Source organism: Eucyclogobius newberryi, unplaced genomic scaffold (genome assembly GCF_026437365.1).
Source record: "Eucyclogobius newberryi isolate DKJ021-1_F unplaced genomic scaffold, fEucNew1.0.hap1 SCAF_15, whole genome shotgun sequence".
Taxonomy (NCBI): domain Eukaryota; kingdom Metazoa; phylum Chordata; class Actinopteri; order Gobiiformes; family Gobiidae; genus Eucyclogobius; species Eucyclogobius newberryi.
The window spans coordinates 7,376,910-7,386,445 of NW_027315779.1; the positions used below are offsets into that span (position 1 = coordinate 7,376,910).

Consider the following 9,536-nt stretch of genomic DNA (forward strand, 5'->3'; position numbering starts at 1 on the left):
CCTTTATTTGTCCCACAATGGGGAAATTTCAGCGCTGCAGCACAAAGTAGGCACAGAAGTAAATAATAAAAAAACATAACTTATAAAAAACACTCTTGTAGAAAAGCACTTATAAAACTCTTATAAAAAACCTCTTATACTCTTGATTAAAAAAAATGACAATAACAATAGTAATACTCTTATTTACAGCTGTTATATGCGCAGAGAATATTGCACCAAGATGATTGACATTATGTCAGAGTATTGCACATGAATATGAAGATGAATGACACATGTTCAGGACTAAGAGTGTTTGTTGTAGAGTCCGACAGCAGCAGAAGGAAAGACCTGTAAAACGTCTCCTTCACACAGCGAGGGTGGATCAGTCACTGAAGCTGCTCTCCAGAGCGGACAGAGTGTCCTGCAGGGGACAGTGTCTTGCAGGGGGCGACACTCATGGTCCAGCATAGATGTGAATCTAGCCAGGACCCTCCTGTCCCCCACCTCCTGCACCGAGTCCAGAGCACAGCCCAGGACGGAGCTGGACTTCTTGATGACTGTCCAGCCTCTTCCTCTCCCTCTCTGTGATGCTGCTGCTCCAGCAGGCCACACCTACAGGAGGGCTGATGCCACCACAGAGTCGTAGAAGGTCTTCAGGAGTGGCCCTGTCACTCCAAAAGACCTGAGTCTCCTCAGGAGGTAGAGACGACTCTGGCTCTTCCTGTACAGTGCGTCTGTGTTATGAGTCCAGTCCAGTTTGTGGTTCAGATGAACACCAAGGTACTTGTATGAGTCACTCTCTCAGTGTCCCGTCCCTGGATGTTCACTGGTGAGGGGGCAGTGGGGTGGCGTCTGCAGAAGTCCACCACCATCTCCTTGGTCTTCCCCGCGTTGATGAGGAGGTGGTTCCACTGACACCAGTCCTCTGTACTCCATAAAATGAGGTTGTTTAAACTTTCATTAGAAATATTTCATGGACATAACATTTCCATACCCTCAACTCTCAACACTATTTACCAATCCACAAACTGAGGGAATATCCCCAAAAATGTCTGGCAGTAGGACCCAGCAGATGGACTATAAGTTATGTTGTTCTCCTGAGAACTAGTGAGTTCAGTGAAACCTGAGATCTTTAGGTTGTACCAGAAAGCACAGGAAATACACTCTTAGCTTTAGCCTCATTGAAAATATGGTAAAGTTGTGTTACTAAATGGTTTGTGTTTTTCATGTTAGGTGCTTTCTGATAAAGGAAACAGGATACTCTGGAAGCTCTCACCCAGGCTGATGAGAAACACATGGTAGAAGAAGACCTTGTGAGTACATTTTTGATTTTGATTTCTGTTCAAGCTAAATGCATAGTAGAAATATAATGTAGTAACTTAATACAGGGTAGACTCCCGGGATAAGTCACTTAAATCAGCAATGATATTCTTTAACATGAGTATGTAGGATATGATGATCCAAAATGAGCCAACTCTGTGTCCATGAATCCAATCCAACTTTATTTGTATAGCACATTTTACAAACACAAAGTCTCCAAAGTGCTGCACAGTGTACAAAACAAGCACAAGTAAAATATGTTGAAAAATAAATACGTACAAACTAAATAAAAACAAATTAAAAATGACATAAAATATTTCAAATATTAAAAGACCATCAGAGGACCACACAATTCTCATGCAAGTGAATAAAGTGCGTTTTTAAGCAAGACTTAAAAGCATCAACTGAAGGTGCAGTCTTTATGTGGGGAGGAAGAGCGTTCCAAAGTTTGGGGCCAGCTACAGAAAAGGCTCCTATTTGGGAAGAAGTTTGGACTGGCCCTCAGACCTCAGCAAGCGTGCAGGAGTGTAGGGAACAATGAGGTCTAAAATGTACGTCGGGGCCAGTCCTTGAAGCTCTTTTAAAAACAAACGACAACATTTTAAAATCAACTTTAAAACGCATTGGGAGCCAGTGCAGTGAAGATAGACTGGGTGTAATTTGTTCTCTACGACGTGTGCCAGTTAAAAGACTCATTGCGGAATTTTGAACTAACTGTAAGCGTGACAGGTTAGCTTGGCTAATACCAGTGTACCGTGCATTACAGAAGTTAAGACGTGTAGAGATAAAAACATGATCACCCGCTCCCGGTCGCTAAAAGATAAAACCGATTTGAGTCTAGATAAAAGCCGAAGGTGATAAAAACTAGATTTAACCACAGCACAAAAAGGTGACGCAACGCCTGGTTAAACTGCCTTTCTGTCTAAATGTATAGTGTCTAGAGCCATGGTATCATAATGATGGTAATAAGAGGTGGATTAATTCGGGTGGGACTGTGTAGGACCTCACTGAAGGCCCAGGCCCCAGACCAACGGCACGCCACTGCCAAAATACTATGCCCAATAGTGTCCCAGACCTCTTGAAGGCAATTGTATTCAGTTAAACCTTAAGAATGTTAGTTGTTGTTATTTGCAAACCTTATTTATTTCATGTTAGATCAAGATGTATTTATCTTAAGGGACACATGCCTTACACAATGTAATTTACAATGCAAATATGACATACGCATTTTATTTTGAGTCTGGTTATCATTTATATTATTTAAACTGATTTTTGCTTATCGGTCTTGTTCAAGCTCTTGCAGTTGTGATGTGTATTTTATGTATTTGTGTTTTACTAAATTATATTAAAAGTTAACAAATATTAAATGTAAAATAAATGTGCAGGGGTTAAACTTGTGCATTTACTTTAAAGTATTTCACAAAAAAAAGTTTCTAATGTATTATTACATGTACAACTTGATAGTGGCTCAGAGGGCTGCACGGTAGATAAAGTTGTTCTAGCATTCAGAAATGTTCCCATCCACTTGAGAAACTGCTGGTGAATCACGGCAGGTAATTATTGTAAAAAGCAACATCAAGCTGTGTTATTTTACATGTACCAGTAGTCTTTTCAAAAGAAGAGTATTTTAGCTTGTATGCAGATAAATATCAATATGTGTCATAACTGTTGACATAACTGCATACTTCCCACAGTCAATCACTATGACACGTGCCTCATGTAACTCTTTATCTTAACAGGGCTCGACTTTGACCTACAGTTTGAGTTTAAACACAAAGAGAAATCTGGCTGCACTTCAATGAGTGAGAAGAGAGAGGACAGGTACGCAAATTCTGCTTCTAAAGATGATTACATTATTATATGTGCCTGTTCAAAATGCATATTGTTAGTATTTACAATGACCAGCTAAAAACTGATGGACATTTACTTGTCTTATTCACATTTTTTTATGGGTGGAAGATTGAGAAGTCAAGGCAGCTAAAAATGTTACAAGTAAGACTCACAGAAAACTGTATCGTTCTGAATTCTATAGAATGAATGCTGTGTAATACAGTATGGTATAGTTAATGATGTGCTGCACAGATAGATATGATTGGTTCAACGACCAACTTGAGGAAGTATTGATTTGCTCTGAGGAGACCCAAGATTTTCCAGCTTTCAAAAATAAAATTGAAGTGGCTGGATAGCAAATGATTGATGTAGTGTTGCTTTCTGTCCCTTCAGACAACATGACCAAACAATGTGGGATAGCCTGCCTCTTGTATCTATGTGTGATCTCTTTGGCACCGTCCTGTGATGGAGGAAACATCTTGGTGTTTCCGGTGGACGGCAGTCACTGGATCAATATGAAGGTGCTGATGGAGGAGCTTCACTCTCATGGACACAAGCTGACCGTGATACGAGCCTCCACCAGCTGGTACATCCCCGAACAGTCTCCTCTCTACACCTCGGTCAACCTCCAGATGGAGGAAGCTCTGGAGGATGTTCTTGGAGTCTTTCTTGCAAAGCATATACAGGTATATAAATAATCTTAGGACATGGTAGTGGTATTTAAACTTATTTCACCTTTTAAAAATAGATGGTTTTGTTACAGTTATAGTTATTTTAGATGGACAGCTAATGTTTTCATAAATCCTCTGATGTAATATTGAGCAAAACTGTTAAACACAAGAAGGGTTAAAGGTTGAATAAAGGATTTTTGCGACCAATCTGAGTCTCATTTTGGCACGTTCCCCTGGCTGCGTTTGCGTGGTTGATATGCCGGTGTGTGTTTTGCGAAGCTAGCAGCAAGTTCCTTCGGTGTAGCTCCCAGCGTAGGAGCGAAGTACAAAAATGGCTGAGGGACGACTGAGAAAGACTGTTCGAACTTGCTCAGAAGAGAGGGAAATCTGCGGAGACGAGAGATGCTATGCAATCTAATAAACAAACGCACGTGTAGCAGCGGGGCTGTTGCGTGCTTCCACGCAAGGTTTGATGGCAGGCGGCGTCTCAAAAAGAACTGGAGAACTGTGGGAGTGAATGTGCTTACGAGCATTTAAAAAAAAAAAAGGGGACTAACAGTCGCTTGAGTTCTCAAATCGGCAAAAAATCCTCTATTCAACCTTTAGGAAGCACATGGGTCATTGTGGGTCATGCAGTAGCACTGTAAAATGGTTGTAATCATAACTTTATGAGAATAAAGTCGTAGTTTAGGGGCCGGTGTCAATTTTCCAATTCAGAGTGACTTGAGAAAATCCCTTTGGCCACCACGGCCAGGACGCAAAAGAATGGGCTTGGATGAGTAAACAGTTTAGAACTACATAAACGCCTGCAATAGATGTTAAAGTGTTTCCTGGCCTTTAAACATGTCTTACATGTGTGCTGATTACAAGACAGAACACTGCCGTTTAGCAGCACCTTTCCTGTTACGCATCATCCACACACTGTTGGATAAACCCTTTGCTTTCTCCATAGCGTACCCATAGTGCACCATGGGTTCAAACACCAGCCGTGCTCCGTGCCACAGCCGCCCGCAGACACGTGGAGCAGCCTCGGTGTTGTTTGTCATCCCTTGGACAAACTCGGTAAAACACACAGAAAACCGAAACATCTGTCTGAAGTCTGCGCTTCTACTCAGCTCACCCTGTCTAACGCTTGGATCGTGTTTGCCAGCCAAAAAGTGATGTTTTACGCACACGCCATCATCCATACACCTCATTCCACCTCTTACAGCCGAGTAACACAACTACAGCCTAACACTCCCATGTAGCCCAGGCTGATGACTACAATGACAGTGCATCCCACACCGGAGTACGTCATTATATCCTAACTGTGAGGCACTGGCTGCACAAAGCGCACGGCTCCACGAGGACATGAGGACACTGCCCAGGGGAAATGATTGTTTGTGATGTCTAAAAGGCCCGCCTTACAAAGGTCGACATCTATTGTGGCCTTTTTGTAGTAACTTTTTACTCATCCAAGTCAAGCGCCATTTGCGTCCTGGCCGTGGTGCTGAAAGTTTCGAACCCTGAATCTAAAAATGTTGACTATATTAATATGACTATTATTACCTTTATCTCGTAATATTAAGATTTCTATGACTTCGACTTTAATCTCATAACAGGACTTTAACGTCGAAAATGTAGGACTTTTTTCTCTCGTGCCTGCAATGGTTTTTTGTTCGGGTTGGCCCTTATACTCTGTCATACTTTTGAAAGGTGAAGGTCTCTTATCTTTATCTCTTATCTTCTTTCAGGCGCAGAGAGAGGGAGCCTCAGCCATTACATTTCTCAAACATACCAAAGATTTTCTGAAGATGATAAGCAGGGCTCATATGATCTGGTGTGAGGCATTGGGGAGTCTATTGGAAGATGATAAAGTGGTCAAGAGTTTATTGGAAGCAAAATATGATTTGATGCTCACAGATCCTGCCATAGCACCAGGAGTGGTGCTGGCCAAGTATCTAAAACTGCCTTTAGTTTTAAATGTTCGCTGGGTCACAAGCGGCGATGGGCAATTCATGTTAGCCCCTTCCCCTCTGTCCTACATCCCAGTACCAGGATCAGGATTGACAGACAAAATGGACTTCTTACAAAGAGTTAAAAATGTATTTTTCTATGGTATTACACTATTTCAACAGCATTATTTGACTGGACCAAGCTATGATGCCCTCTGTGAAAAGTATATAGAGGGTGGATGTGATATTGTCTCACTTCTGCAGGACGCAGACATTTGGCTGTTCAGGTCTGATTTTGTGTTTGACTTTCCTCGACCCACAATGCCTAATGTCATCTACATGGGAGGGTTTCAGTGCAAACAGAGCTGGAGAACTTTGTGCAGAGTGCTGGAGAACATGGAGTTATCATTATGACCCTGGGCACTTACGTTGATGCTTTGCCTTCTGAAGTGGCTGATGAAATGGCCAGTGTTTTCACTAAACTGCCCCAAAAAGTAGGTACTCAATGTTCCAGAATTGTAAAACCTGTAAAAAAAAAAAAAAAAATTATCACCAGTGTTTAACCCTTTTATAGGTGATCTGGAGGCACAAGGGGGCACGACCTTCTACTGTGGGCAACAACACTCTGATCGTGGACTGGATGCCTCAAAAGGACCTCCTGGGACACCCTCAGACTAAAGCCTTCGTGGCTCATGGTGGAACTAACGGGGTCCAGGAGGCCATCTACCACGGTGTCCCAGTGCTGGGCATCCCGCTGTTCTTTGACCAGTTTGACAATCTGCTCCGTCTGGTGGCGAGAGGCGCAGGGAAGATCATCAGGCTCAGTGATCTGAATGAACACAGTTTTGAGCAGGGCCTAAAGGAGCTGCTCCAGCAGGAGCACTACAGGGACAACATGCAGAGACTGTCCCATCTGCACAGGGACCAGCCCCTGTCCCCCATGGACCAGGCTGTGTTTTGGGTGGAGTATGTGATGCGCCATAAAGGGGCCCCTCACCTGCGCACTCAGGCCTATAAGATGCCCTGGTACTCGTACTACTGTGTGGACGTCCTGCTGTTCTTACTGACTGCTGTCATTGGGACAATGCTCTGTGTAGTGGCTCTGTTCAGACTCCTGTGCTGCAGGAACAGAACCAAGATCAAACACAAGCTGGAATAATCACAGTTTAGCTTTTTTAGTGTGAACACTTCTCAGTTACATTATATGGTCCATTCAAAGCAGCTACAACAACCTATAAACCAAGTTAAAAATCTGGGGGTAATAATGGACTCAGACTTCGGGACTTTGTGATTTTAATGCATTTTTCCTGTTGTGTGAAGCACTTTGAATTGCATGGTGTATGAAATGTGCTCTACAAATAAACTTGCCTTGCCTTTAAAAGCCACATCAAATCAATAACATCGGCAGCTTTTTACCATCTAAAAAAACATTTGCCAAAATCAAAAATATAGTGTCCAAACTAGATTTGGAGAGACTTATCCATGCGTTTGTCTCCAGTAGAGTAGACTACTGTAACGGCCTGCTCACTGGCCTCTCCAAACTCAGAGAATAGACTTTAAAGCAGCTCTGTTTGTGTACAAGTCTCTCCATGGCCTAGCACCAAAGTACAGCTCGCACATGTTGGTGCCATATGAACCATCTCCGACTCTGAGAACCTCAGGAACCGGCCTCCTGCTGGTGCCAGAGTCAGGACTAAACATGGACCGGCCTCCTGCTGGTGCCAGAGTCAAGACTAAACATGGACCGGCCTCCTGCTGGTGCCAGAGTCAGGACTAAACATGGACCGGCCTCCTGCTGGTGCCAGAGTCAGGACTAAACATGGACCGGCCTCCTGCTGGTTCCAGAGTCAGGACTAAACATGGATCAGCCTCCTGCTGGTGCCAGAGTCAGGACTAAACATGGATCAGCCTCCTGCTGGTGCCAGAGTCAGGACTAAACATGGACCAGGCCTCCTGCTGGTGCCAGAGTCAGGACTAAACATGGACCGGCCTCCTGCTGGTGCCAGAGTCGAGACTAAACATGGACCGGCCTCCTGCTGGTGCCAGAGTCAGGACTCAACATGGACCGGCCTCCTGCTGGTGCCCAGAGTCAGGACTAAACATGGACCGGCCTCCTGCTGGTGCCAGAGTCAGGACTAAACATGGACCGGTCTCCTGCTGGTGCCAGAGTCAGGACTAAACATGGACCGGCCTCCTGCTGGTGCCAGAGTCAGGACTAAACATGGACCGGCCTCCTGCTGGTGCCAGAGTCAGGACTAAACATGGACCGGCCTCCTGCTGGTGCCAGAGTCAGGACTAAACATGGACCGGCCTCCTGCTGGTGCCAGAGTCAGGACTAAACATGGACCGGCCTCCTGCTGGTGCCAGAGTCAGGACTAAACATGGATCAGCCTCCTGCTGGTGCCAGAGTCAGGAGTAAACATTATGTTAATAAGCAGGTTTCTATTATTATTTATTTTTTGGTATTACCCTTCCGTTTACCTAGCCATATTTCTTTATTTAACTGGAGTAGGCTATGTGTCAAATAGTGTATGCTGTTCATATGGACACTATGGCGGTATGTATTCGGGTGGGCAACCTGCAAAAATGCCACACCTTTGTTTCTTTGGCAACACTCTGATAGTTATTTTGGTAATATTTTCTATAAATGACATAATCTTCTGAACATTGTCAGTGCCAAAGACAGAGTTTTGAAAATAGCGGCCACCGTGATGTTTTTTCTTTATTTCTTGAAGCAGTTAACATCTGGAAGAGACTGCGATCTCAGAAAACCCTCAGATCATGTGGTTTGAGTTTTAGGATAAGTGCGCCTGTCCTGTTAAATAGATCTACAAGCTAATTACATGACACTTGACTTTTGAAAACTAGCCGTATTTAGAATTGCCAACAATGTTAAATGTTTTCAGGTTAAGAACATGCAATGTTAAGCCACAGTTCAGGCACATACTACCTCCTGATTAACATGTTCAGTAAATCAACATTTTTCAGATTATCCATTTGATTTCAGAGTGATGAAAAGTAATAAATGCATTGTTGTGGAGTGTTAACAAATTAACCCTTGTATTTACTAGAATGAAGCTTTGTTGGGCCTAATGACACACTCTATACAATTAACACTGGGTTTCTGTTCGTGTTTTTGTTACATGTTACTCGTTTGTCCTATGAAAATCATAATCATACATTACAATACATCATTAAAATGGTAACACTTGAATCTGACTTCATCACTAAATTATATCTATTTTTCCCATTACCCAGCTGTGAACTACATAGCTTAGTTTGCATTTATATTTCGTACACATCTAGATATATAGTGGTGTGCCAATGTGTGGGATAAACTCATTCAACTAATAAACACACTGCATTAATCAGGGAGTGTATCCTGGATGGCATGTTGCGCTGGTCCTTTCCGAAACTTCATAAATTCACAATTTCTTTGGTCAGCTGTTTTGCATTTGCATTTGGAAGAAACACAACAGAAGTACCTGGCTCAAGGCACAAATAAGAGAGTGTGAAAAAAGTGTTGGGCTTTTGCTGTGACAGAATTGAGAACCATTTCATTTGTGCGACACGGTCCAACATGCGTCATCACTGAAAAGACACAAGACTTTTCCTCAAAATGCCACATTTTGTCCCAAAAAAAATGCACCTGGATGGATTGTCTGGATAATGCATAGTCTGATGTATAATGTGGCACAAAGCCAATCAGATAAATCTCGATTTCCTGCCTTCCTTCCTCCCATCTGCTGCTTACAGTACAAAAGTACAAAGCCTGCCTGAATTTGAAGTATCCTCTCCCAAT

At 43.1% G+C, this 9,536-nt stretch overlaps 1 pseudogene; it reads left to right on the plus strand.

Annotated features, from left to right (window-relative positions):
• Window positions 1–1,180: 1,180 nt before the first annotated feature.
• LOC140360618 (UDP-glucuronosyltransferase 1A5-like) lies at window positions 1,181–6,952 on the plus strand (annotated as a pseudogene).
• Window positions 6,953–9,536: the final 2,584 nt, after the last annotated feature.